The following is a 23,716-nucleotide window of genomic DNA, read 5'->3' as shown; positions in this document are numbered from 1 at the left end:
CCCAGATCTGTGACTGGGGGGTAAGTGTTTGACAATGTTCAGCATTCCGTCCATCACTTCTTGTTGTTTTTGCTTTGTTTCCCTAAGTGGGAAGGGTATGCCCAGACGTGGGTCCCGTGCTTCCCATGCCACTGGATTCAAGCTAGCCTGGCTGATGAGGGGTGAAACCCCAAAACCGGTCCCGGGATGCTTGTTTTCAGACCAGTGAGGACCTGGCTTGGCAGTTCGGGCTGGACTGATCCCATGAGGAACAGGGTCAAGACTGATTTGCATATGGCTGGGTCCAAACTGGGGTGGCATGGTGAGCAAAAGAACGATGGATTAAACCCAGATCTGTGACTGGGGGTGAGTGTTTGACAATGTTCAGCATTCCGTCCATCACTTGTTGTTTTTGCTTTGTCGCCCTAAGTGGCAAGGGTATGCATTGACGTGGGTCCCGTGCTTCCCATGCCACTGGATTCAAGCTAGCCTGGCTGATGAGGACTGAAACCCCGAAACCGGTCCCAGGATGCTTGTTTCTGGTCCAGTGAGGACCTGGCTCGGCAGTTTGGGCTGGACTGTTCCCACGAGGAACAGGGTAAAGACTGATTTCCATATGGCTGGGTCCAATCTGGGTGGCATGGTGAGCAAAAGAACGATGGATTAAACCCAGATCTGTGACTGGGGGTGAGTGTTTGACAATGTTCAGCATTCCGTCCATCACTTGTTGTTCTTTTTGCTTTGTCGCCCTAAGTGGCAAGGGTATGCCCAGACGTGGGTCCCGTGCTTTCCATGCCACTGGATTCAAGCTAGCCTGGCTGATGAGGGCTGAAACCCCGAAACTGGTCCCAGGATGCTTGTTTCTGGTCCAGTGAGGACCTGGATTGGCAGTTCGGGCTGGACTGTTCCCATGAGGATCAGGGTCAAGACTGATTTGCATATGGCTGGGTCCAAACTGGGGTGGCATGGTGAGCAAAAGAACGATGGATCAAACCCAGATCTGTGACTGGGGGTAAGTGTTTGACAATGTTCAGCATTCCGTCCATCACTTCTTGTTGTTTTTGCTTTGTTGCCCTAAGTGGGAAGGGTATGCCCAGACGTGGGTCCCGTGCTTCCCATGCCACTGGATTCAAGCTAGCCTGGCTGATGAGGGGTGAAACCCCAAAACCGGTCCCGGGATGCTTGTTTTCAGACCAGTGAGGACCTGGCTTGGCAGTTCGGGCTGGACTGTTCCCATGAGGAACAGGGTCAAGACTGATTTGCATATGGCTGGGTCCAAACTGGGGTGGCATGGTGAGCAAAAGAACGATGGATTAAACCCAGATCTGTGACTGGGGGTGAGTGTTTGACAATGTTCAGCATTCCGTCCATCACTTGTTGTTGTTTTTGCTTTGTCGCCCTAAGTGGGAAGGGTATGCCCCGACGTGGGTCCCGTGCTTCCCATGCCACTGGATTCAAGCTAGCCTGGCTGATGAGGGGTGAAACCCCGAAACCGGTCCCAGAATGCTTGTTTCCGGTCCAGTGAGGACCTGGCTTGGCAGTTCGTGTTGGACTGTTCCCATGAGGAACAGGGTCAAGACTGATTTCCATATGGCTGGGTCCAATCTGGGGTGGCATGGTGAGCAAAAGAACGATGGATTAAACCCAGATCTGTGACTGGGGGTGAATGTTTGACAATGTTCAGCATTCCGTCCATCACTTGTTGTTGTTTTTGCTTTGTTGCCCTAAGTGGTAAGGGTATGCCCAGACGTGGGTCCCGTGCTTCCCATGCCACTGGATTCAAGCTAGCCTGGCTGATGAGGGGTGAAACCCCGAAACCGGTCCCAGGATGCTTGTTTCCGGTCCAGTGAGGACCTGGCTTGGCAGTTCGGGCTGGACTATTCCCATGAGGAGCAGGGTAAAGACTGATTTGCATATGGCTGGGTCCACACTGGGGTGGCATGGTGAGCAAAAGAACGATGGATTAAACCCAGATCTGTGACTGGGGCTGAGTGTTTGACAATGTTCAGCATTCCGTCCATCACTTGTTGTTGTTTTTGCTTTGTCGCCCTAAGTGGGAAGGGTATGCCCCGACGTGGGTCCCGTGCTTTCCATGCCACTGGATTCAAGCTAGCCTGGCTGATGAGGGGTGAAGCCCCGAAACCGGTCCCAGGATGCTTGTTTTCAGTCCAGTGAGGACCTGGCTTGGCAGTTTGGGCTGGACTGTTCCCATGAGGAACAGGGTCAAGACTGATTTGCATATGGCTGGGTCCAAACTGGGGTGGCATGGTGAGCAAAAGAACAATGGATTAAACCCAGATCTGTGACTGGGGGTGAGTGTTTGACAATGTTCAGCATTCTGTCCATCACTTGTTGTTCTTTTTGCTTTGTCGCCCTAAGTGGCAAGGATATGCCCAGACGTGGGTCCCGTGCTTCCCATGCCACTGGATTCAAGCTAGCCTGGCTGATGAGGGCTGAAACCCCGAAACTGGTCCCAGGATGCTTGTTTCTGGTCCAGTGAGGACCTGGATTGGCAGTTTGGGCTGGACTGTTCCCATGAGGAACAGGGTCAAGACTGATTTGCATATGGCTATGTCCAAACTGGGGTGGCATGGTGAGCAAAAGAACGATGGATCAAACCCAGATCTGTGACTGGGGGTAAGTGTTTGACAATGTTCAGCATTCCGTCCATCACTTCTTGTTGTTTTTGCTTTGTTGCCCTAAGTAGGAAGGGTATGCCCAGACGTGTGTCCCGTGCTTCCCATGCCACTGGATTCAAGCTAGCCTGGCTGATGAGGGGTGAAACCCCAAAACCGGTCCCGGGATGCTTGTTTTCAGACCAGTGAGGACCTGGCTTGGCAGTTCGGGCTGGACTGTTCCCATGAGGAACAGGGTCAAGACTGATTTGCATATGGCTGGGTCCAAACTGGGGTGGCATGGTGAGCAAAAGAACGATGGATTAAACCCAGATCTGTGACTGGGGGTGAGTGTTTGACAATGTTCAGCATTCCGTCCATCACTTGTTGTTGTTTTTGCTTTGTCGCCCTAAGTGGCAAGGGTATGCCCTGACATGTGTCCCGTGCTTCCCATGCCACTGGATTCAAGCTAGCCTGGCTGATGAGGACTGAAACCCCGAAACCGGTCCCAGGATGCTTGTTTCCGGTCCAGTGAGGACCTGGCTCGGCAGTTCGGGCTGGACTGTTCCCACGAGGAACAGGGTAAAGACTGATTTCCATATGGCTGGGTCCAATCTGGGGTGGCATGGTGAGCAAAAGAACGATGGATTAAACCCAGATCTGTGACTGGGGGTGAATGTTTGACAATGTTCAGCATTCCGTCCATCACTTGTTGTTGTTTTTGCTTTGTCGCCCTAAGTGGTAAGGGTATGCCCAGACGTGGGTCCCGTGCTTCCCATGCCACTGGATTCAAGCTAGCCTGGCTGATGAGGGGTGAAACCCCGAAACCGGTCCCAGGATGCTTGTTTCCGGTCCAGTGAGGACCTGGCTTGGCAGTTCGGGCTGGACTATTCCCATGAGGAACAGGGTCAAGACTGATTTGCATATGGCTGGGTCCAAACTGGGGTGGCATGGTGAGCAAAAGAACGATGGATTAAACCCAGATCTGTGACTGGGGGTGAGTGTTTGACAATGTTCAGCATTCCGTCCATCACTTGTTGTTGTTTTTGTTTTGTCGCCCTAAGTGTGAAGGGTATGCCCAGACGTGGGTCCCGTGCTTCCCATGCCACTGGATTCAAGCTAGCCTGGCTGATGAGGGCTGAAACCCCGAAACCGATCCCAGGATGCTTGTTTCCGGTCCAGTGAGGACCTGGAATGGCAGTTTGGGCTGGACTGTTCCCATGAGGAACAGGGTCAAGACTGATTTGCATATGGCTGGGTCCAAACTGGGGTGGCATGGTGAGCAAAAGAACGATTGATTAAACCCAGATCTGTGACTGGGGATGAGTGCTTGACAATGTTCAGCGTTCCCTCCATCACTTCTTGTTGTTTTTGTTTTGTTGCCCTAAGTGGGAAGGGTATGCCCAGACGTGGGTCCCGTGCTTCCCATGCCACTGGATTCAAGCTAGCCTGGCTGATGAGGGGTGAAACCCCAAAACCGGTCCCAGGATGCTTGTTTTCAGTCCAGTGAGGACCTGGCTTGGCAGTTCGGGCTGGACTGTTCCCATAAGGAACAGGGTCAAGACTGATTTGCATATGGCTGGGTCCAAACTGGGGTGGCATGGTGAGCAAAAGAACGATGGATTAAACCCAGATCTGTGACTGGGGGTGAGTGTTTGACAATGTTCAGCATTCCGTCCATCACTTGTTGTTCTTTTTGCTTTGTCGCCCTAAGTGGCAAGGGTATGCCCAGACGTGGGTCCTGTGCTTCCCATGCCACTGGATTCAAGCTAGCCTGGTTGATGAGGGGTGAAACCCCGAAACCGGTCCCAGGATGCTTGTTTTCAGTCCAGTGAGGACCTGGCTTGGCAGTTCGGGCTGGACTGTTCCCATAAGGAACAGGGTCAAGACTGATTTGCATATGGCTGGGTCCAAACTGGGGTGGCATGGTGAGCAAAAGAACGATGGATTAAACCCAGATCTGTGACTGGGGGTGAGTGTTTGACAATGGTCAGCATTCCGTCCATCACTTGTTGTTGTTTTTGTTCTGTCGCCCTAAGTGGGAAGGGTATGCCCAGACGTGGGTCCCGTGCTTCCCATGCCACTGGATTCAAGCTAGCCTGGCTGATGAGGGGTGAAACCCCAAAACCGGTCCCAGGATGCTTGTTTTCAGTCCAGTGAGGACCTGGCTTGGCAGTTCGGGCTGGACTGTTCCCATGAGGAACAGGGTCAAGACTGATTTGCATATGGCTGGGTCCAAACTGGGGTGGCATGGTGAGCAAAAGAACAATGGATTAAACCCAGATCTGTGACTGGGGGTGAGTGTTTGACAATGTTCAGCATTCCGTCCATCACTTGTTGTTCTTTTTGCTTTGTCGCCCTAAGTGGGAAGGGTATGCCCAGACGTGGGTCCCGTGCTTCCCATGCCACTGGATTCAAACTAGCCTGGCTGATGAGGGCTGAAACCACGAAACAGGTCCCTGGTTGTTTGTTTCCGGTCCATTGAGGACCTGGCTTGGCAGTTCGGGCTGGCCTTTTCTCATGAGGAACAGGGTCAAGACTGATTTGCATATGGCTGGGTCCAAACTGGGGTGGCATGGTGAGCAAAAGAACGATGGATTAAACCCAGATCTGTGACTGGGGGTGAGTGTTTGACAATGTTCAGCATTCCGTCCATCACTTGTTGTTGTTTTTGCTTTGTCGCCCTAAGTGGGAAGGGTATGCCCCGACGTGGGACCTGTGCTTCCCATGCCACTGGATTCAAGCTAGCCTGGCTGATGAGGGGTGAAACCCCGAAACCGGTCCCAGGATGCTTTTTTCCGGTCCAGTGAGGACCTGGCTTGGCAGTTCGGGCTGGACTGTTCCCATGTGGAACAGGGTCAAGACTGATTTGCATATGGCTGGGTCCAAACTGGTGTGGCATGGTGAGCAAAAGAACGATGGATTAAACCCAGATCTGTGACTGGGGGTGAGTGTTTGACAATGTTCAGCATTCCGTCCATCACTTGTTGTTGTTTTTCTTTTGTCGCCCTAAGTGGGAAGGGTATGCCCAGACGTGGGTCCCGTGCTTCCCATGCCACTGGATTCAAACTAGCCTGGCTGATGAGGGGTGAAACCCCAAAACCGGTCCCAGGATGCTTGTTTTCAGTCCAGTGAGGACCTGGCTTGGCAGTTCGGGCTGGACTGTTCCCATGAGGAACAGGGTCAAGACTGATTTGCATATGGCTGGGTCCAAACTGGGGTGGCATGGTGAGCAAAAGAACGATGGATTAAACCCAGATCTGTGACTGGGGGTGAGTGTTTGACAATGTTCAGCATTCCGTCCATCACTTGTTGTTCTTTTTGCTTTGTCGCCCTAAGTGGCAAGGGTATGCCCAGACGTGGGTCCCGTGCTTCCCATGCCACTGGATTCAAGCTAGCCTGGCTGATGAGGGCTGAAACCACGAAACAGGTCCCTGGTTGTTTGTTTCTGGTCCATTGAGGACCTGGCTTGGCAGTTCGGGCTGGACTTTTCCCATGAGGAACAGGGTCAAGACTGATTTGCATATGGCTGGGTCCAAACTGGGGTGGCATGGTGAGCAAAAGAACGATTGATTAAACCCAGATCTGTGACTGGGGATGAGTGCTTGACAATGTTCAGCGTTCCGACCATCACTTCTTGTTGTTTTTGTTTTGTTGCCCTAAGTGGGAAGGGTATGCCCAGACGTGGGTCCCGTGCTTCCCATGCCACTGGATTCAAGCTAGCCTGGCTGATGAGGGGTGAAACCCCAAAACCGGTCCCAGGATGCTTGTTTTCAGTCCAGTGAAGACCTGGCTTGGCAGTTCGGGCTGGACTGTTCCCATGAGGAACAGGGTCAAGACTGATTTGCATATGGCTGGGTTCAAACTGGTGTGGCATGGTGAGCAAAAGAACGATGGATTAAACCCAGATCTGTGACTGGGGGTGAGTGTTAGACAATGTTCAGCATTCCGTCCATCACTTCTTGTTGTTTTTGCTTTGTCGCCCTAAGTGGGAAGGGTATGCCCAGACGTGGGTCCTGTGCTTCCCATGCCACTGGATTCAAGCTACCCTGGCTGATGAGGGGTGAAACCCCGAAACCGGTCCCAGGATGCTTGTTTCCGGTCCAGTGAGGACCTGGCTTGGCAGTTCGCGCTGGACTGTTCCCATGAGGAACAGGGTCAAGACTGATTTGCATATGGCCGGGTCCAAACTGGGGTGGCATGGTGAGCAAAAGAACGATGAATTAAACCCAGATCTGTGACTGGGGTGAGTGTTTGACAATGTTCAGCATTCCGTCCATCACTTGTTGTTGTTTTTGCTTTGTCGCCCTAAGTGGGAAGGGTATGCCCAGACGTGGGTCCCGTGCTTCCCATGCCACTGGATTCAAGCCACCCTGGCTGATGAGGGGTGAAACCCCGAAACCGGTCCCAGGATGCTTGTTTCCGGTCCAGTGAGAACCTGGCTTGGCAGTTCGGGCTGGACTGTTCCCATGAGGAACAGGGTCAAGACTGATTAGCATATGGCTGGGTCCAAACTGGGGTGGCATGGTGAGCAAAAGAGCGATGGATTAAATGCAGATCTGTGACTGGGGGTGAGTGTTTGACAATGTGCAGCATTCCGTCCATCACTTGTTGTTGTTTTTGCTTTGTCGCCCTAAGTGGCAAGGGTATGCCCAGACGTGGGTCCCGTGCTTCCCATACCACTGGATTCAAGCTAGCCTGGCTGATGACGGCTGTAACCCCGAAACCGGTCCCAGGATGCTTGTTTCTGGTCCAGTGAGGACCTGGCTTGGCAGTTCGGGCTGGACTGTTCCCATGAGGAACAGGGTCAAGACTGATTTGCATATGGCTGGGTCCAAACTGAGGTGGCATGGTGAGCAAAAGAACGATGGATTAAACCCAGATCTGTGACTGGGGGTGAGTGTTTGACAATGTTCAGCATTCCGTCCATCACTTCTTGTTGTTTTTGCTTTGTCGCCCTAAGTGGCAAGGTTATGCCCAGACATGGGTCCCGGACCTGGCTTGGCAGTTCGGGCTGGACTGTTCCCATGAGGAACAGGGTCAAGACTGATTTGCATGTGGCTGGGTCCAAACTGGGGTGGCATGGTGAGGAAAAGAACGATGGATTAAACCCAGATCTATGACTTGGGGTGAGTGTTTGACAATGTTCAGCATTCCGTCCATCACTTGTTGTTGTTTTTGCTTTGTCGCCCTAAGTGGGAAGGGTATGCCCAGACGTGGGTCCCGTGCTTCCCATGCCACTGGATTCAAGCTAGCCTAGCTGATGAGGGGTGAAACCCCGAAACTGGTCCCAGGATGCTTGTTTCCGGTCCAGTGAGGACCTGGCTTGGTAGTTCGGGCTGGACTGTTCCCATGAGGAACAGTGTCAAGACTGATTTGCATATGGCTGGGTCCAAACTGGGGTGGGATGGTGAGCAAAAGAACGATGAATTAAACCCAGATCTGTGACTGGGGGTGAGTGTTTGACAATGTTCAGCATTCCGTCCATCACTTCTTGTTGTTTTTGCTTTGTCGCCCTAAGTGGGAAGGGTATGCCCAGACGTGGGTCCTGTGCTTCCCATGCCACTGGATTCAAGCTAGCCTGGCTGATGAGGGGTGATACCCCGAAACCGGTCTCAGAATTCTTGTTTCCGGTCCAGTGAGAACCTGGCTTGGCAGTTCGGGCTGGAATGTTCCCATGAGGAACAGTGTCAAGACTGATTTGCATGTGGCTGGGTCCAAACTGGGGTGGCATGGTGAGCAAAAGAACGATGGATTAAACCCAGATCTGTGACTGGGGGTGAGTGTTTGACAATGTTCAGCATTCCGTCCATCACTTGTTGTTGTTTTTGCTTTGTCGCCCTAAGTGGGAAGGGAATGCCCAGACGTGGGTCCCGTGCTTCCCATGCCGCTGGATTCAAGCTACCCTGGCTGATGAGGGGTGAAACCCCGAAACCGGTCCCAGGATGCTTGTTTCCGGTCCAGTGAGGACCTGGCTTGGCAGTTCGGGCTGGACTTTTCCCATGAGGAACAGGGTCAAGACTGATTTGCATATGGCTGGGTCCAAACTGGGGTGGCATGGTGAGCAAAAGAACGATGGATTAAACCCAGATCTATGACTGGGGGTGAGTGTTTGACAATGTTCAGCATTCCGTCCATCACTTGTTGTTGTTTTTGCTTTGTCGCCCTAAGTGGGAAGGGTATACCCAGACGTGGGTCCTGTGCTTCCCATGCCTCTGGATTCAAGCTAGCCTGGCTGATGAGGGGTGAAACCCCGAAACCGGTCCCAGGATGCTTGTTTCCGGTTTCCGGTCCAGTGAGGACCTGACTTGGCAGTTCGGGCTGGACTGTGCCCATGAGGAACAGTTTCAAGACTGATTTGCATATGGCTGGGTCCAAACTGGGGTGGCATGGTGAGCAAAAGAACGATGAATTAAACCCAGATCTGTGACTGGGGGTGAGTGTTTGACAATGTTCAGCATTCCGTCCATCACTTCTTGTTGTTTTTGCTTTGTTGCCCTAAGTGGGAAGGGTATGCCCAGACGTGGGTCCCGTGCTTCCCATGCCACTGGATTCAAGCTAGCCTGGCTGATGAGGGGTGAAACCCCAAAACCGGTCCCGGGATGCTTGTTTTCAGACCAGTGAGGACCTGGCTTGGCAGTTCGGGCTGGACTGTTCCCATGAGGAACAGGGTCAAGACTGATTTGCATATGGCTGGGTCCAAACTGGGGTGGCATGGTGAGCAAAAGAACGATGGATTAAACCCAGATCTGTGACTGGGGGTGAGTGTTTGACAATGTTCAGCATTCCGTCCATCACTTGTTGTTGTTTTTGCTTTGTCGCCCTAAGTGGCAAGGGTATGCCCTGACGTGGGTCCCGTGCTTCCCATGCCACTGGATTCAAGCTAGCCTGGCTGATGAGGACTGAAACCCCGAAACCGGTCCCAGGATGCTTGTTTCCGGTCCAGTGAGGACCTGGCTCGGCAGTTCGGGCTGGACTGTTCCCACGAGGAACAGGGTAAAGACTGATTTCCATATGGCTGGGTCCAATCTGGGGTGGCATGGTGAGCAAAAGAACGATGGATTAAACCCAGATCTGTGACTGGGGGTGAATGTTTGACAATGTTCAGCATTCCGTCCATCACTTGTTGTTGTTTTTGCTTTGTCGCCCTAAGTGGTAAGGGTATGCCCAGACGTGGGTCCCGTGCTTCCCATGCCACTGGATTCAAGCTAGCCTGGCTGATGAGGGGTGAAACCCCGAAACCGGTCCCAGGATGCTTGTTTCCGGTCCAGTGAGGACCTGGCTTGGCAGTTCGGGCTGGACTATTCCCATGAGGAGCAGGGTCAAGACTGATTTGCATATGGCTGGGTACACACTGGGGTGGCATGGTGAGCAAAAGAACGATGGATTAAACCCAGATCTGTGACTGGGGCTGAGTGTTTGACAATGTTCAGCATTCCGTCCATCACTTGTTGTTGTTTTTGCTTTGTCGCCCTAAGTGGGAAGGGTATGCCCCGACGTGGGTCCCGTGCTTCCCATGCCACTGGATTCAAGCTAGCCTGGCTGATGAGGGGTGAAACCCCGAAACCGGTCCCAGAATGCTTGTTTCCGGTCCAGTGAGGACCTGGCTTGGCAGTTCGTGTTGGACTGTTCCCATGAGGAACAGGGTCAAGACTGATTTGCATATGGCTGGGTCCAAACTGGGGTGGCATGGTGAGCAAAAGAACGATGGATTAAACCCAGATCTGTGACTGGGGGTGAGTGTTTGACAATGTTCAGCATTCCGTCCATCACTTGTTGTTGTTTTTGTTTTGTCGCCCTAAGTGGGAAGGGTATGCCCAGACGTGGGTCCCGTTCTTCCCATGCCACTGGATTAAAGCTAGCCTGGCTGATGAGGGCTGAAACCCCGAAACCGATCCCAGGATGCTTGTTTCCGGTCCAGTGAGGACCTGGAGTGGCAGTTCGGGCTGGACTGTTCCCATGAGGAACAGGGTCAAGACTGATTTGCATATGGCTGGGTCCAAACTGGGGTGGCATGGTGAGCAAAAGAACGATTGATTAAACCCAGATCTGTGACTGGGGATGAGTGCTTGACAATGTTCAGCGTTCCGTCCATCACTTCTTGTTGTTTTTGTTTTGTTGCCCTAAGTGGGAAGGGTATGCCCAGACGTGGGTCCCGTGCTTCCCATGCCACTGGATTCAAGCTAGCCTGGCTGATGAGGGGTGAAACCCCAAAACCGGTCCCAGGATGCTTGTTTTCAGTCCAGTGAGGACCTGGCTTGGCAGTTCGGGCTGGACTGTTCCCATGAGGAACAGGGTCAAGACTGATTTGCATATGGCTGGGTCCAAACTGGGGTGGCATGGTGAGCAAAAGAACGATGGATTAAACCCAGATCTGTGACTGGGGGTGAGTGTTTGACAATGTTCAGCATTCCGTCCATCACTTGTTGTTCTTTTTGCTTTGTCGCCCTAAGTGGCAAGGGTATGCCCAGACGTGGGTCCCGTGCTTCCCATGCCACTGGATTGAAGCTAGCCTGGCTGATGAGGGCTGAAACCCCGAAACTGGTCCCAGGATGCTTGTTTCTGGTCCAGTGAGGACCTGGATTGGCAGTTCGGGATGGACTGTTCCCATGAGGAACAGGGTCAAGACTGATTTGCATATGGCTGGGTCCAAACTGGGGTGGCATGGTGAGCAAAAGAACGATGGATCAAACCCAGATCTGTGACTGGGGGGTAAGTGTTTGACAATGTTCAGCATTCCGTCCATCACTTCTTGTTGTTTTTGCTTTGTTGCCCTAAGTGGGAAGGGTATGCCCAGACGTGGGTCCCGTGCTTCCCATGCCACTGGATTCAAGCTAGCCTGGCTGATGAGGGGTGAAACCCCAAAACCGGTCCCGGGATGCTTGTTTTCAGACCAGTGAGGACCTGGCTTGGCAGTTCGGGCTGGACTGTTCCCATGAGAAACAGGGTCAAGACTGATTTGCATATGGCTGGGTCCAAACTGGGGTGGCATGGTGAGCAAAAGAACGATGGATTAAACCCAGATCTGTGACTGGGGGTGAGTGTTTGACAATGTTCAGCATTCCGTCCATCACTTGTTGTTGTTTTTGCTTTGTCGCCCTAAGTGGCAAGGGTATGCATTGACGTGGGTCCCGTGCTTCCCATGCCACTGGATTCAAGCTAGCCTGGCTGATGAGGACTGAAACCCCGAAACCGGTCCCAGGATGCTTGTTTCCGGTCCAGTGAGGACCTGGCTCGGCAGTTTGGGCTGGACTGTTCCCACGAGGAACAGGGTAAAGACTGATTTCCATATGGCTGGGTCCAATCTGGGTGGCATGGTGAGCAAAAGAACGATGGATTAAACCCAGATCTGTGACTGGGGGTGAGTGTTTGACAATGTTCAGCATTCCGTCCATCACTTGTTGTTCTTTTTGCTTTGTCGCCCTAAGTGGCAAGGGTATGCCCAGACGTGGGTCCCGTGCTTCCCATGCCACTGGATTCAAGCTAGCCTGGCTGATGAGGGCCGAAACCCCGAAACTGGTCCCAGGATGCTTGTTTCTGGTCCAGTGAGGACCTGGATTGGCAGTTCGGGCTGGACTGTTCCCATGAGGAACAGGGTCAAGACTGATTTGCATATGGCTGGGTCCAAACTGGGGTGGCATGGTGAGCAAAAGAACGATGGATCAAACCCAGATCTGTGACTGGGGGTAAGTGTTTGACAATATTCAGCATTCCGTCCATCACTTCTTGTTGTTTTTGCTTTGTTGCCCTAAGTGGGAAGGGTATGCCCAGACGTGGGTCCCGTGCTTCCCATGCCACTGGATTCAAGCTAGCCTGGCTGATGAGGGGTGAAACCCCAAAACCGGTCCCGGGATGCTTGTTTTCAGACCAGTGAGGACCTGGCTTGGCAGTTCGGGCTGGACTGTTCCCATGAGGAACAGGGTCAAGACTGATTTGCATATGGCTGGGTCCAAACTGGGGTGGCATGGTGAGCAAAAGAACGATGGATTAAACCCAGATCTGTGACTGGGGGTGAGTGTTTGACAATGTTCAGCATTCCGTCCATCACTTGTTGTTGTTTTTGCTTTGTCGCCCTAAGTGGGAAGGGTATGCCCCGACGTGGGTCCCGTGCTTCCCATGCCACTGGATTCAAGCTAGCCTGGCTGATGAGGGGTGAAACCCCGAAACCGGTCCCAGAATGCTTGTTTCCGGTCCAGTGAGGACCTGGCTTGGCAGTTCGTGTTGGACTGTTCCCATGAGGAACAGGGTCAAGACTGATTTCCATATGGCTGGGTCCAATCTGGGGTGGCATGGTGAGCAAAAGAACGATGGATTAAACCCAGATCTGTGACTGGGGGTGAATGTTTGACAATGTTCAGCATTCCGTCCATCACTTGTTGTTGTTTTTGCTTTGTTGCCCTAAGTGGTAAGGGTATGCCCAGACGTGGGTCCCGTGCTTCCCATGCCACTGGATTCAAGCTAGCCTGGCTGATGAGGGGTGAAACCCCGAAACCGGTCCCAGGATGCTTGTTTCCGGTCCAGTGAGGACCTGGCTTGGCAGTTCGGGCTGGACTATTCCCATGAGGAGCAGGGTAAAGACTGATTTGCATATGGCTGGGTCCACACTGGGGTGGCATGGTGAGCAAAAGAACGATGGATTAAACCCAGATCTGTGACTGGGGCTGAGTGTTTGACAATGTTCAGCATTCCGTCCATCACTTGTTGTTGTTTTTGCTTTGTCGCCCTAAGTGGGAAGGGTATGCCCCGACGTGGGTCCCGTGCTTTCCATGCCACTGGATTCAAGCTAGCCTGGCTGATGAGGGGTGAAGCCCCGAAACCGGTCCCAGGATGCTTGTTTTCAGTCCAGTGAGGACCTGGCTTGGCAGTTTGGGCTGGACTGTTCCCATGAGGAACAGGGTCAAGACTGATTTGCATATGGCTGGGTCCAAACTGGGGTGGCATGGTGAGCAAAAGAACAATGGATTAAACCCAGATCTGTGACTGGGGGTGAGTGTTTGACAATGTTCAGCATTCTGTCCATCACTTGTTGTTCTTTTTGCTTTGTCGCCCTAAGTGGCAAGGATATGCCCAGACGTGGGTCCCGTGCTTCCCATGCCACTGGATTCAAGCTAGCCTGGCTGATGAGGGCTGAAACCCCGAAACTGGTCCCAGGATGCTTGTTTCTGGTCCAGTGAGGACCTGGATTGGCAGTTTGGGCTGGACTGTTCCCATGAGGAACAGGGTCAAGACTGATTTGCATATGGCTATGTCCAAACTGGGGTGGCATGGTGAGCAAAAGAACGATGGATCAAACCCAGATCTGTGACTGGGGGTAAGTGTTTGACAATGTTCAGCATTCCGTCCATCACTTCTTGTTGTTTTTGCTTTGTTGCCCTAAGTAGGAAGGGTATGCCCAGACGTGTGTCCCGTGCTTCCCATGCCACTGGATTCAAGCTAGCCTGGCTGATGAGGGGTGAAACCCCAAAACCGGTCCCGGGATGCTTGTTTTCAGACCAGTGAGGACCTGGCTTGGCAGTTCGGGCTGGACTGTTCCCATGAGGAACAGGGTCAAGACTGATTTGCATATGGCTGGGTCCAAACTGGGGTGGCATGGTGAGCAAAAGAACGATGGATTAAACCCAGATCTGTGACTGGGGGTGAGTGTTTGACAATGTTCAGCATTCCGTCCATCACTTGTTGTTGTTTTTGCTTTGTCGCCCTAAGTGGCAAGGGTATGCCCTGACATGTGTCCCGTGCTTCCCATGCCACTGGATTCAAGCTAGCCTGGCTGATGAGGACTGAAACCCCGAAACCGGTCCCAGGATGCTTGTTTCCGGTCCAGTGAGGACCTGGCTCGGCAGTTCGGGCTGGACTGTTCCCACGAGGAACAGGGTAAAGACTGATTTCCATATGGCTGGGTCCAATCTGGGGTGGCATGGTGAGCAAAAGAACGATGGATTAAACCCAGATCTGTGACTGGGGGTGAATGTTTGACAATGTTCAGCATTCCGTCCATCACTTGTTGTTGTTTTTGCTTTGTCGCCCTAAGTGGTAAGGGTATGCCCAGACGTGGGTCCCGTGCTTCCCATGCCACTGGATTCAAGCTAGCCTGGCTGATGAGGGGTGAAACCCCGAAACCGGTCCCAGGATGCTTGTTTCCGGTCCAGTGAGGACCTGGCTTGGCAGTTCGGGCTGGACTATTCCCATGAGGAACAGGGTCAAGACTGATTTGCATATGGCTGGGTCCAAACTGGGGTGGCATGGTGAGCAAAAGAACGATGGATTAAACCCAGATCTGTGACTGGGGGTGAGTGTTTGACAATGTTCAGCATTCCGTCCATCACTTGTTGTTGTTTTTGTTTTGTCGCCCTAAGTGTGAAGGGTATGCCCAGACGTGGGTCCCGTGCTTCCCATGCCACTGGATTCAAGCTAGCCTGGCTGATGAGGGCTGAAACCCCGAAACCGATCCCAGGATGCTTGTTTCCGGTCCAGTGAGGACCTGGAATGGCAGTTTGGGCTGGACTGTTCCCATGAGGAACAGGGTCAAGACTGATTTGCATATGGCTGGGTCCAAACTGGGGTGGCATGGTGAGCAAAAGAACGATTGATTAAACCCAGATCTGTGACTGGGGATGAGTGCTTGACAATGTTCAGCGTTCCCTCCATCACTTCTTGTTGTTTTTGTTTTGTTGCCCTAAGTGGGAAGGGTATGCCCAGACGTGGGTCCCGTGCTTCCCATGCCACTGGATTCAAGCTAGCCTGGCTGATGAGGGGTGAAACCCCAAAACCGGTCCCAGGATGCTTGTTTTCAGTCCAGTGAGGACCTGGCTTGGCAGTTCGGGCTGGACTGTTCCCATAAGGAACAGGGTCAAGACTGATTTGCATATGGCTGGGTCCAAACTGGGGTGGCATGGTGAGCAAAAGAACGATGGATTAAACCCAGATCTGTGACTGGGGGTGAGTGTTTGACAATGTTCAGCATTCCGTCCATCACTTGTTGTTCTTTTTGCTTTGTCGCCCTAAGTGGCAAGGGTATGCCCAGACGTGGGTCCTGTGCTTCCCATGCCACTGGATTCAAGCTAGCCTGGTTGATGAGGGGTGAAACCCCGAAACCGGTCCCAGGATGCTTGTTTTCAGTCCAGTGAGGACCTGGCTTGGCAGTTCGGGCTGGACTGTTCCCATAAGGAACAGGGTCAAGACTGATTTGCATATGGCTGGGTCCAAACTGGGGTGGCATGGTGAGCAAAAGAACGATGGATTAAACCCAGATCTGTGACTGGGGGTGAGTGTTTGACAATGGTCAGCATTCCGTCCATCACTTGTTGTTGTTTTTGTTCTGTCGCCCTAAGTGGGAAGGGTATGCCCAGACGTGGGTCCCGTGCTTCCCATGCCACTGGATTCAAGCTAGCCTGGCTGATGAGGGGTGAAACCCCAAAACCGGTCCCAGGATGCTTGTTTTCAGTCCAGTGAGGACCTGGCTTGGCAGTTCGGGCTGGACTGTTCCCATGAGGAACAGGGTCAAGACTGATTTGCATATGGCTGGGTCCAAACTGGGGTGGCATGGTGAGCAAAAGAACAATGGATTAAACCCAGATCTGTGACTGGGGGTGAGTGTTTGACAATGTTCAGCATTCCGTCCATCACTTGTTGTTCTTTTTGCTTTGTCGCCCTAAGTGGGAAGGGTATGCCCAGACGTGGGTCCCGTGCTTCCCATGCCACTGGATTCAAACTAGCCTGGCTGATGAGGGCTGAAACCACGAAACAGGTCCCTGGTTGTTTGTTTCCGGTCCATTGAGGACCTGGCTTGGCAGTTCGGGCTGGCCTTTTCTCATGAGGAACAGGGTCAAGACTGATTTGCATATGGCTGGGTCCAAACTGGGGTGGCATGGTGAGCAAAAGAACGATGGATTAAACCCAGATCTGTGACTGGGGGTGAGTGTTTGACAATGTTCAGCATTCCGTCCATCACTTGTTGTTGTTTTTGCTTTGTCGCCCTAAGTGGGAAGGGTATGCCCCGACGTGGGACCTGTGCTTCCCATGCCACTGGATTCAAGCTAGCCTGGCTGATGAGGGGTGAAACCCCGAAACCGGTCCCAGGATGCTTTTTTCCGGTCCAGTGAGGACCTGGCTTGGCAGTTCGGGCTGGACTGTTCCCATGTGGAACAGGGTCAAGACTGATTTGCATATGGCTGGGTCCAAACTGGTGTGGCATGGTGAGCAAAAGAACGATGGATTAAACCCAGATCTGTGACTGGGGGTGAGTGTTTGACAATGTTCAGCATTCCGTCCATCACTTGTTGTTGTTTTTCTTTTGTCGCCCTAAGTGGGAAGGGTATGCCCAGACGTGGGTCCCGTGCTTCCCATGCCACTGGATTCAAACTAGCCTGGCTGATGAGGGGTGAAACCCCAAAACCGGTCCCAGGATGCTTGTTTTCAGTCCAGTGAGGACCTGGCTTGGCAGTTCGGGCTGGACTGTTCCCATGAGGAACAGGGTCAAGACTGATTTGCATATGGCTGGGTCCAAACTGGGGTGGCATGGTGAGCAAAAGAACGATGGATTAAACCCAGATCTGTGACTGGGGGTGAGTGTTTGACAATGTTCAGCATTCCGTCCATCACTTGTTGTTCTTTTTGCTTTGTCGCCCTAAGTGGCAAGGGTATGCCCAGACGTGGGTCCCGTGCTTCCCATGCCACTGGATTCAAGCTAGCCTGGCTGATGAGGGCTGAAACCACGAAACAGGTCCCTGGTTGTTTGTTTCTGGTCCATTGAGGACCTGGCTTGGCAGTTCGGGCTGGACTTTTCCCATGAGGAACAGGGTCAAGACTGATTTGCATATGGCTGGGTCCAAACTGGGGTGGCATGGTGAGCAAAAGAACGATTGATTAAACCCAGATCTGTGACTGGGGATGAGTGCTTGACAATGTTCAGCGTTCCGACCATCACTTCTTGTTGTTTTTGTTTTGTTGCCCTAAGTGGGAAGGGTATGCCCAGACGTGGGTCCCGTGCTTCCCATGCCACTGGATTCAAGCTAGCCTGGCTGATGAGGGGTGAAACCCCAAAACCGGTCCCAGGATGCTTGTTTTCAGTCCAGTGAAGACCTGGCTTGGCAGTTCGGGCTGGACTGTTCCCATGAGGAACAGGGTCAAGACTGATTTGCATATGGCTGAGTTCAAACTGGTGTGGCATGGTGAGCAAAAGAACGATGGATTAAACCCAGATCTGTGACTGGGGGTGAGTGTTAGACAATGTTCAGCATTCCGTCCATCACTTCTTGTTGTTTTTGCTTTGTCGCCCTAAGTGGGAAGGGTATGCCCAGACGTGGGTCCTGTGCTTCCCATGCCACTGGATTCAAGCTACCCTGGCTGATGAGGGGTGAAACCCCGAAACCGGTCCCAGGATGCTTGTTTCCGGTCCAGTGAGGACCTGGCTTGGCAGTTCGCGCTGGACTGTTCCCATGAGGAACAGGGTCAAGACTGATTTGCATATGGCCGGGTCCAAACTGGGGTGGCATGGTGAGCAAAAGAACGATGAATTAAACCCAGATCTGTGACTGGGGTGAGTGTTTGACAATGTTCAGCATTCCGTCCATCACTTGTTGTTGTTTTTGCTTTGTCGCCCTAAGTGGGAAGGGTATGCCCAGACGTGGGTCCCGTGCTTCCCATGCCACTGGATTCAAGCCACCCTGGCTGATGAGGGGTGAAACCCCGAAACCGGTCCCAGGATGCTTGTTTCCGGTCCAGTGAGAACCTGGCTTGGCAGTTCGGGCTGGACTGTTCCCATGAGGAACAGGGTCAAGACTGATTAGCATATGGCTGGGTCCAAACTGGGGTGGCATGGTGAGCAAAAGAGCGATGGATTAAATGCAGATCTGTGACTGGGGGTGAGTGTTTGACAATGTGCAGCATTCCGTCCATCACTTGTTGTTGTTTTTGCTTTGTCGCCCTAAGTGGCAAGGGTATGCCCAGACGTGGGTCCCGTGCTTCCCATACCACTGGATTCAAGCTAGCCTGGCTGATGACGGCTGTAACCCCGAAACCGGTCCCAGGATGCTTGTTTCTGGTCCAGTGAGGACCTGGCTTGGCAGTTCGGGCTGGACTGTTCCCATGAGGAACAGGGTCAAGACTGATTTGCATATGGCTGGGTCCAAACTGAGGTGGCATGGTGAGCAAAAGAACGATGGATTAAACCCAGATCTGTGACTGGGGGTGAGTGTTTGACAATGTTCAGCATTCCGTCCATCACTTGTTGTTGTTTTTGCTTTGTCGCCCTAAGTGGCAAGGTTATGCCCAGACATGGGTCCCGGACCTGGCTTGGCAGTTCGGGCTGGACTGTTCCCATGAGGAACAGGGTCAAGACTGATTTGCATGTGGCTGGGTCCAAACTGGGGTGGCATGGTGAGGAAAAGAACGATGGATTAAACCCAGATCTATGACTTGGGGTGAGTGTTTGACAATGTTCAGCATTCCGTCCATCACTTGTTGTTGTTTTTGCTTTGTCGCCCTAAGTGGGAAGGGTATGCCCAGACGTGGGTCCCGTGCTTCCCATGCCACTGGATTCAAGCTAGCCTAGCTGATGAGGGGTGAAACCCCGAAACTGGTCCCAGGATGCTTGTTTCCGGTCCAGTGAGGACCTGGCTTGGTAGTTCGGGCTGGACTGTTCCCATGAGGAACAGTGTCAAGACTGATTTGCATATGGCTGGGTCCAAACTGGGGTGGGATGGTGAGCAAAAGAACGATGAATTAAACCCAGATCTGTGACTGGGGGTGAGTGTTTGACAATGTTCAGCATTCCGTCCATCACTTCTTGTTGTTTTTGCTTTGTCGCCCTAAGTGGGAAGGGTATGCCCAGACGTGGGTCCTGTGCTTCCCATGCCACTGGATTCAAGCTAGCCTGGCTGATGAGGGGTGATACCCCGAAACCGGTCTCAGAATTCTTGTTTCCGGTCCAGTGAGAACCTGGCTTGGCAGTTCGGGCTGGAATGTTCCCATGAGGAACAGTGTCAAGACTGATTTGCATGTGGCTGGGTCCAAACTGGGGTGGCATGGTGAGCAAAAGAACGATGGATTAAACCCAGATCTGTGACTGGGGGTGAGTGTTTGACAATGTTCAGCATTCCGTCCATCACTTGTTGTTGTTTTTGCTTTGTCGCCCTAAGTGGGAAGGGAATGCCCAGACGTGGGTCCCGTGCTTCCCATGCCGCTGGATTCAAGCTACCCTGGCTGATGAGGGGTGAAACCCCGAAACCGGTCCCAGGATGCTTGTTTCCGGTCCAGTGAGGACCTGGCTTGGCAGTTCGGGCTGGACTTTTCCCATGAGGAACAGGGTCAAGACTGATTTGCATATGGCTGGGTCCAAACTGGGGTGGCATGGTGAGCAAAAGAACGATGGATTAAACCCAGATCTATGACTGGGGGTGAGTGTTTGACAATGTTCAGCATTCCGTCCATCACTTGTTGTTGTTTTTGCTTTGTCGCCCTAAGTGGGAAGGGTATACCCAGACGTGGGTCCTGTGCTTCCCATGCCTCTGGATTCAAGCTAGCCTGGCTGATGAGGGGTGAAACCCCGAAACCGGTCCCAGGATGCTTGTTTCCGGTTTCCGGTCCAGTGAGGACCTGACTTGGCAGTTCGGGCTGGACTGTGCCCATGAGGAACAGTTTCAAGACTGATTTGCATATGGCTGGGTCCAAACTGGGGTGGCATGGTGAGCAAAAGAACGATGAATTAAACCCAGATCTGTGACTGGGGGTGAGTGTTTGACAATGTTCAGCATTCCGTCCATCACTTCTTGTTGTTTTTGCTTTGTTGCCCTAAGTGGGAAGGGTATGCCCAGACGTGGGTCCCGTGCTTCCCATGCCACTGGATTCAAGCTAGCCTGGCTGATGAGGGGTGAAACCCCAAAACCGGTCCCGGGATGCTTGTTTTCAGACCAGTGAGGACCTGGCTTGGCAGTTCGGGCTGGACTGTTCCCATGAGGAACAGGGTCAAGACTGATTTGCATATGGCTGGGTCCAAACTGGGGTGGCATGGTGAGCAAAAGAACGATGGATTAAACCCAGATCTGTGACTGGGGGTGAGTGTTTGACAATGTTCAGCATTCCGTCCATCACTTGTTGTTGTTTTTGCTTTGTCGCCCTAAGTGGCAAGGGTATGCCCTGACGTGGGTCCCGTGCTTCCCATGCCACTGGATTCAAGCTAGCCTGGCTGATGAGGACTGAAACCCCGAAACCGGTCCCAGGATGCTTGTTTCCGGTCCAGTGAGGACCTGGCTCGGCAGTTCGGGCTGGACTGTTCCCACGAGGAACAGGGTAAAGACTGATTTCCATATGGCTGGGTCCAATCTGGGGTGGCATGGTGAGCAAAAGAACGATGGATTAAACCCAGATCTGTGACTGGGGGTGAATGTTTGACAATGTTCAGCATTCCGTCCATCACTTGTTGTTGTTTTTGCTTTGTCGCCCTAAGTGGTAAGGGTATGCCCAGACGTGGGTCCCGTGCTTCCCATGCCACTGGATTCAAGCTAGCCTGGCTGATGAGGGGTGAAACCCCGAAACCGGTCCCAGGATGCTTGTTTCCGGTCCAGTGAGGACCTGGCTTGGCAGTTCGGGCTGGACTATTCCCATGAGGAGCAGGGTCAAGACTGATTTGCATATGGCTGGGTACACACTGGGGTGGCATGGTGAGCAAAAGAACGATGGATTAAACCCAGATCTGTGACTGGGGCTGAGTGTTTGACAATGTTCAGCATTCCGTCCATCACTTGTTGTTGTTTTTGCTTTGTCGCCCTAAGTGGGAAGGGTATGCCCCGACGTGGGTCCCGTGCTTCCCATGCCACTGGATTCAAGCTAGCCTGGCTGATGAGGGGTGAAACCCCAAAACCGGTCCCAGAATGCTTGTTTCCGGTCCAGTGAGGACCTGGCTTGGCAGTTCGTGTTGGACTGTTCCCATGAGGAACAGGGTCAAGACTGATTTGCATATGGCTGGGTCCAAACTGGGGTGGCATGGTGAGCAAAAGAACGATGGATTAAACCCAGATCTGTGACTGGGGGTGAGTGTTTGACAATGTTCAGCATTCCGTCCATCACTTGTTGTTGTTTTTGTTTTGTCGCCCTAAGTGGGAAGGGTATGCCCAGACGTGGGTCCCGTTCTTCCCATGCCACTGGATTAAAGCTAGCCTGGCTGATGAGGGCTGAAACCCCGAAACCGATCCCAGGATGCTTGTTTCCGGTCCAGTGAGGACCTGGAGTGGCAGTTCGGGCTGGACTGTTCCCATGAGGAACAGGGTCAAGACTGATTTGCATATGGCTGGGTCCAAACTGGGGTGGCATGGTGAGCAAAAGAACGATTGATTAAACCCAGATCTGTGACTGGGGATGAGTGCTTGACAATGTTCAGCGTTCCGTCCATCACTTCTTGTTGTTTTTGTTTTGTTGCCCTAAGTGGGAAGGGTATGCCCAGACGTGGGTCCCGTGCTTCCCATGCCACTGGATTCAAGCTAGCCTGGCTGATGAGGGGTGAAACCCCAAAACCGGTCCCAGGATGCTTGTTTTCAGTCCAGTGAGGACCTGGCTTGGCAGTTCGGGCTGGACTGTTCCCATGAGGAACAGGGTCAAGACTGATTTGCATATGGCTGGGTCCAAACTGGGGTGGCATGGTGAGCAAAAGAACGATGGATTAAACCCAGATCTGTGACTGGGGGTGAGTGTTTGACAATGTTCAGCATTCCGTCCATCACTTGTTGTTCTTTTTGCTTTGTCGCCCTAAGTGGCAAGGGTATGCCCAGACGTGGGTCCCGTGCTTCCCATGCCACTGGATTGAAGCTAGCCTGGCTGATGAGGGCTGAAACCCCGAAACTGGTCCCAGGATGCTTGTTTCTGGTCCAGTGAGGACCTGGATTGGCAGTTCGGGATGGACTGTTCCCATGAGGAACAGGGTCAAGACTGATTTGCATATGGCTGGGTCCAAACTGGGGTGGCATGGTGAGCAAAAGAACGATGGATCAAACCCAGATCTGTGACTGGGGGGTAAGTGTTTGACAATGTTCAGCATTCCGTCCATCACTTCTTGTTGTTTTTGCTTTGTTGCCCTAAGTGGGAAGGGTATGCCCAGACGTGGGTCCCGTGCTTCCCATGCCACTGGATTCAAGCTAGCCTGGCTGATGAGGGGTGAAACCCCAAAACCGGTCCCGGGATGCTTGATTTGCATATGGCTGGGTCCAAACTGGGGTGGCATGGTGAGCAAAAGAACGATGGATTAAACCCAGATCTGTGACTGGGGGTGAGTGTTTGACAATGTTCAGCATTCCGTCCATCACTTGTTGTTGTTTTTGCTTTGTCGCCCTAAGTGGCAAGGGTATGCATTGACGTGGGTCCCGTGCTTCCCATGCCACTGGATTCAAGCTAGCCTGGCTGATGAGGACTGAAACCCCGAAACCGGTCCCAGGATGCTTGTTTCCGGTCCAGTGAGGACCTGGCTCGGCAGTTTGGGCTGGACTGTTCCCACGAGGAACAGGGTAAAGACTGATTTCCATATGGCTGGGTCCAATCTGGGTGGCATGGTGAGCAAAAGAACGATGGATTAAACCCAGATCTGTGACTGGGGGTGAGTGTTTGACAATGTTCAGCATTCCGTCCATCACTTGTTGTTCTTTTTGCTTTGTCGCCCTAAGTGGCAAGGGTATGCCCAGACGTGGGTCCCGTGCTTCCCATGCCACTGGATTCAAGCTAGCCTGGCTGATGAGGGCCGAAACCCCGAAACTGGTCCCAGGATGCTTGTTTCTGGTCCAGTGAGGACCTGGATTGGCAGTTCGGGCTGGACTGTTCCCATGAGGAACAGGGTCAAGACTGATTTGCATATGGCTGGGTCCAAACTGGGGTGGCATGGTGAGCAAAAGAACGATGGATCAAACCCAGATCTGTGACTGGGGGTAAGTGTTTGACAATATTCAGCATTCCGTCCATCACTTCTTGTTGTTTTTGCTTTGTTGCCCTAAGTGGGAAGGGTATGCCCAGACGTGGGTCCCGTGCTTCCCATGCCACTGGATTCAAGCTAGCCTGGCTGATGAGGGGTGAAACCCCAAAACCGGTCCCGGGATGCTTGTTTTCAGACCAGTGAGGACCTGGCTTGGCAGTTCGGGCTGGACTGT

This window comes from Pleurodeles waltl, chromosome 7, assembly GCF_031143425.1.
Source record: "Pleurodeles waltl isolate 20211129_DDA chromosome 7, aPleWal1.hap1.20221129, whole genome shotgun sequence".
Classification (NCBI taxonomy): domain Eukaryota; kingdom Metazoa; phylum Chordata; class Amphibia; order Caudata; family Salamandridae; genus Pleurodeles; species Pleurodeles waltl.
This window is presented reverse-complemented; position numbering follows the sequence as displayed.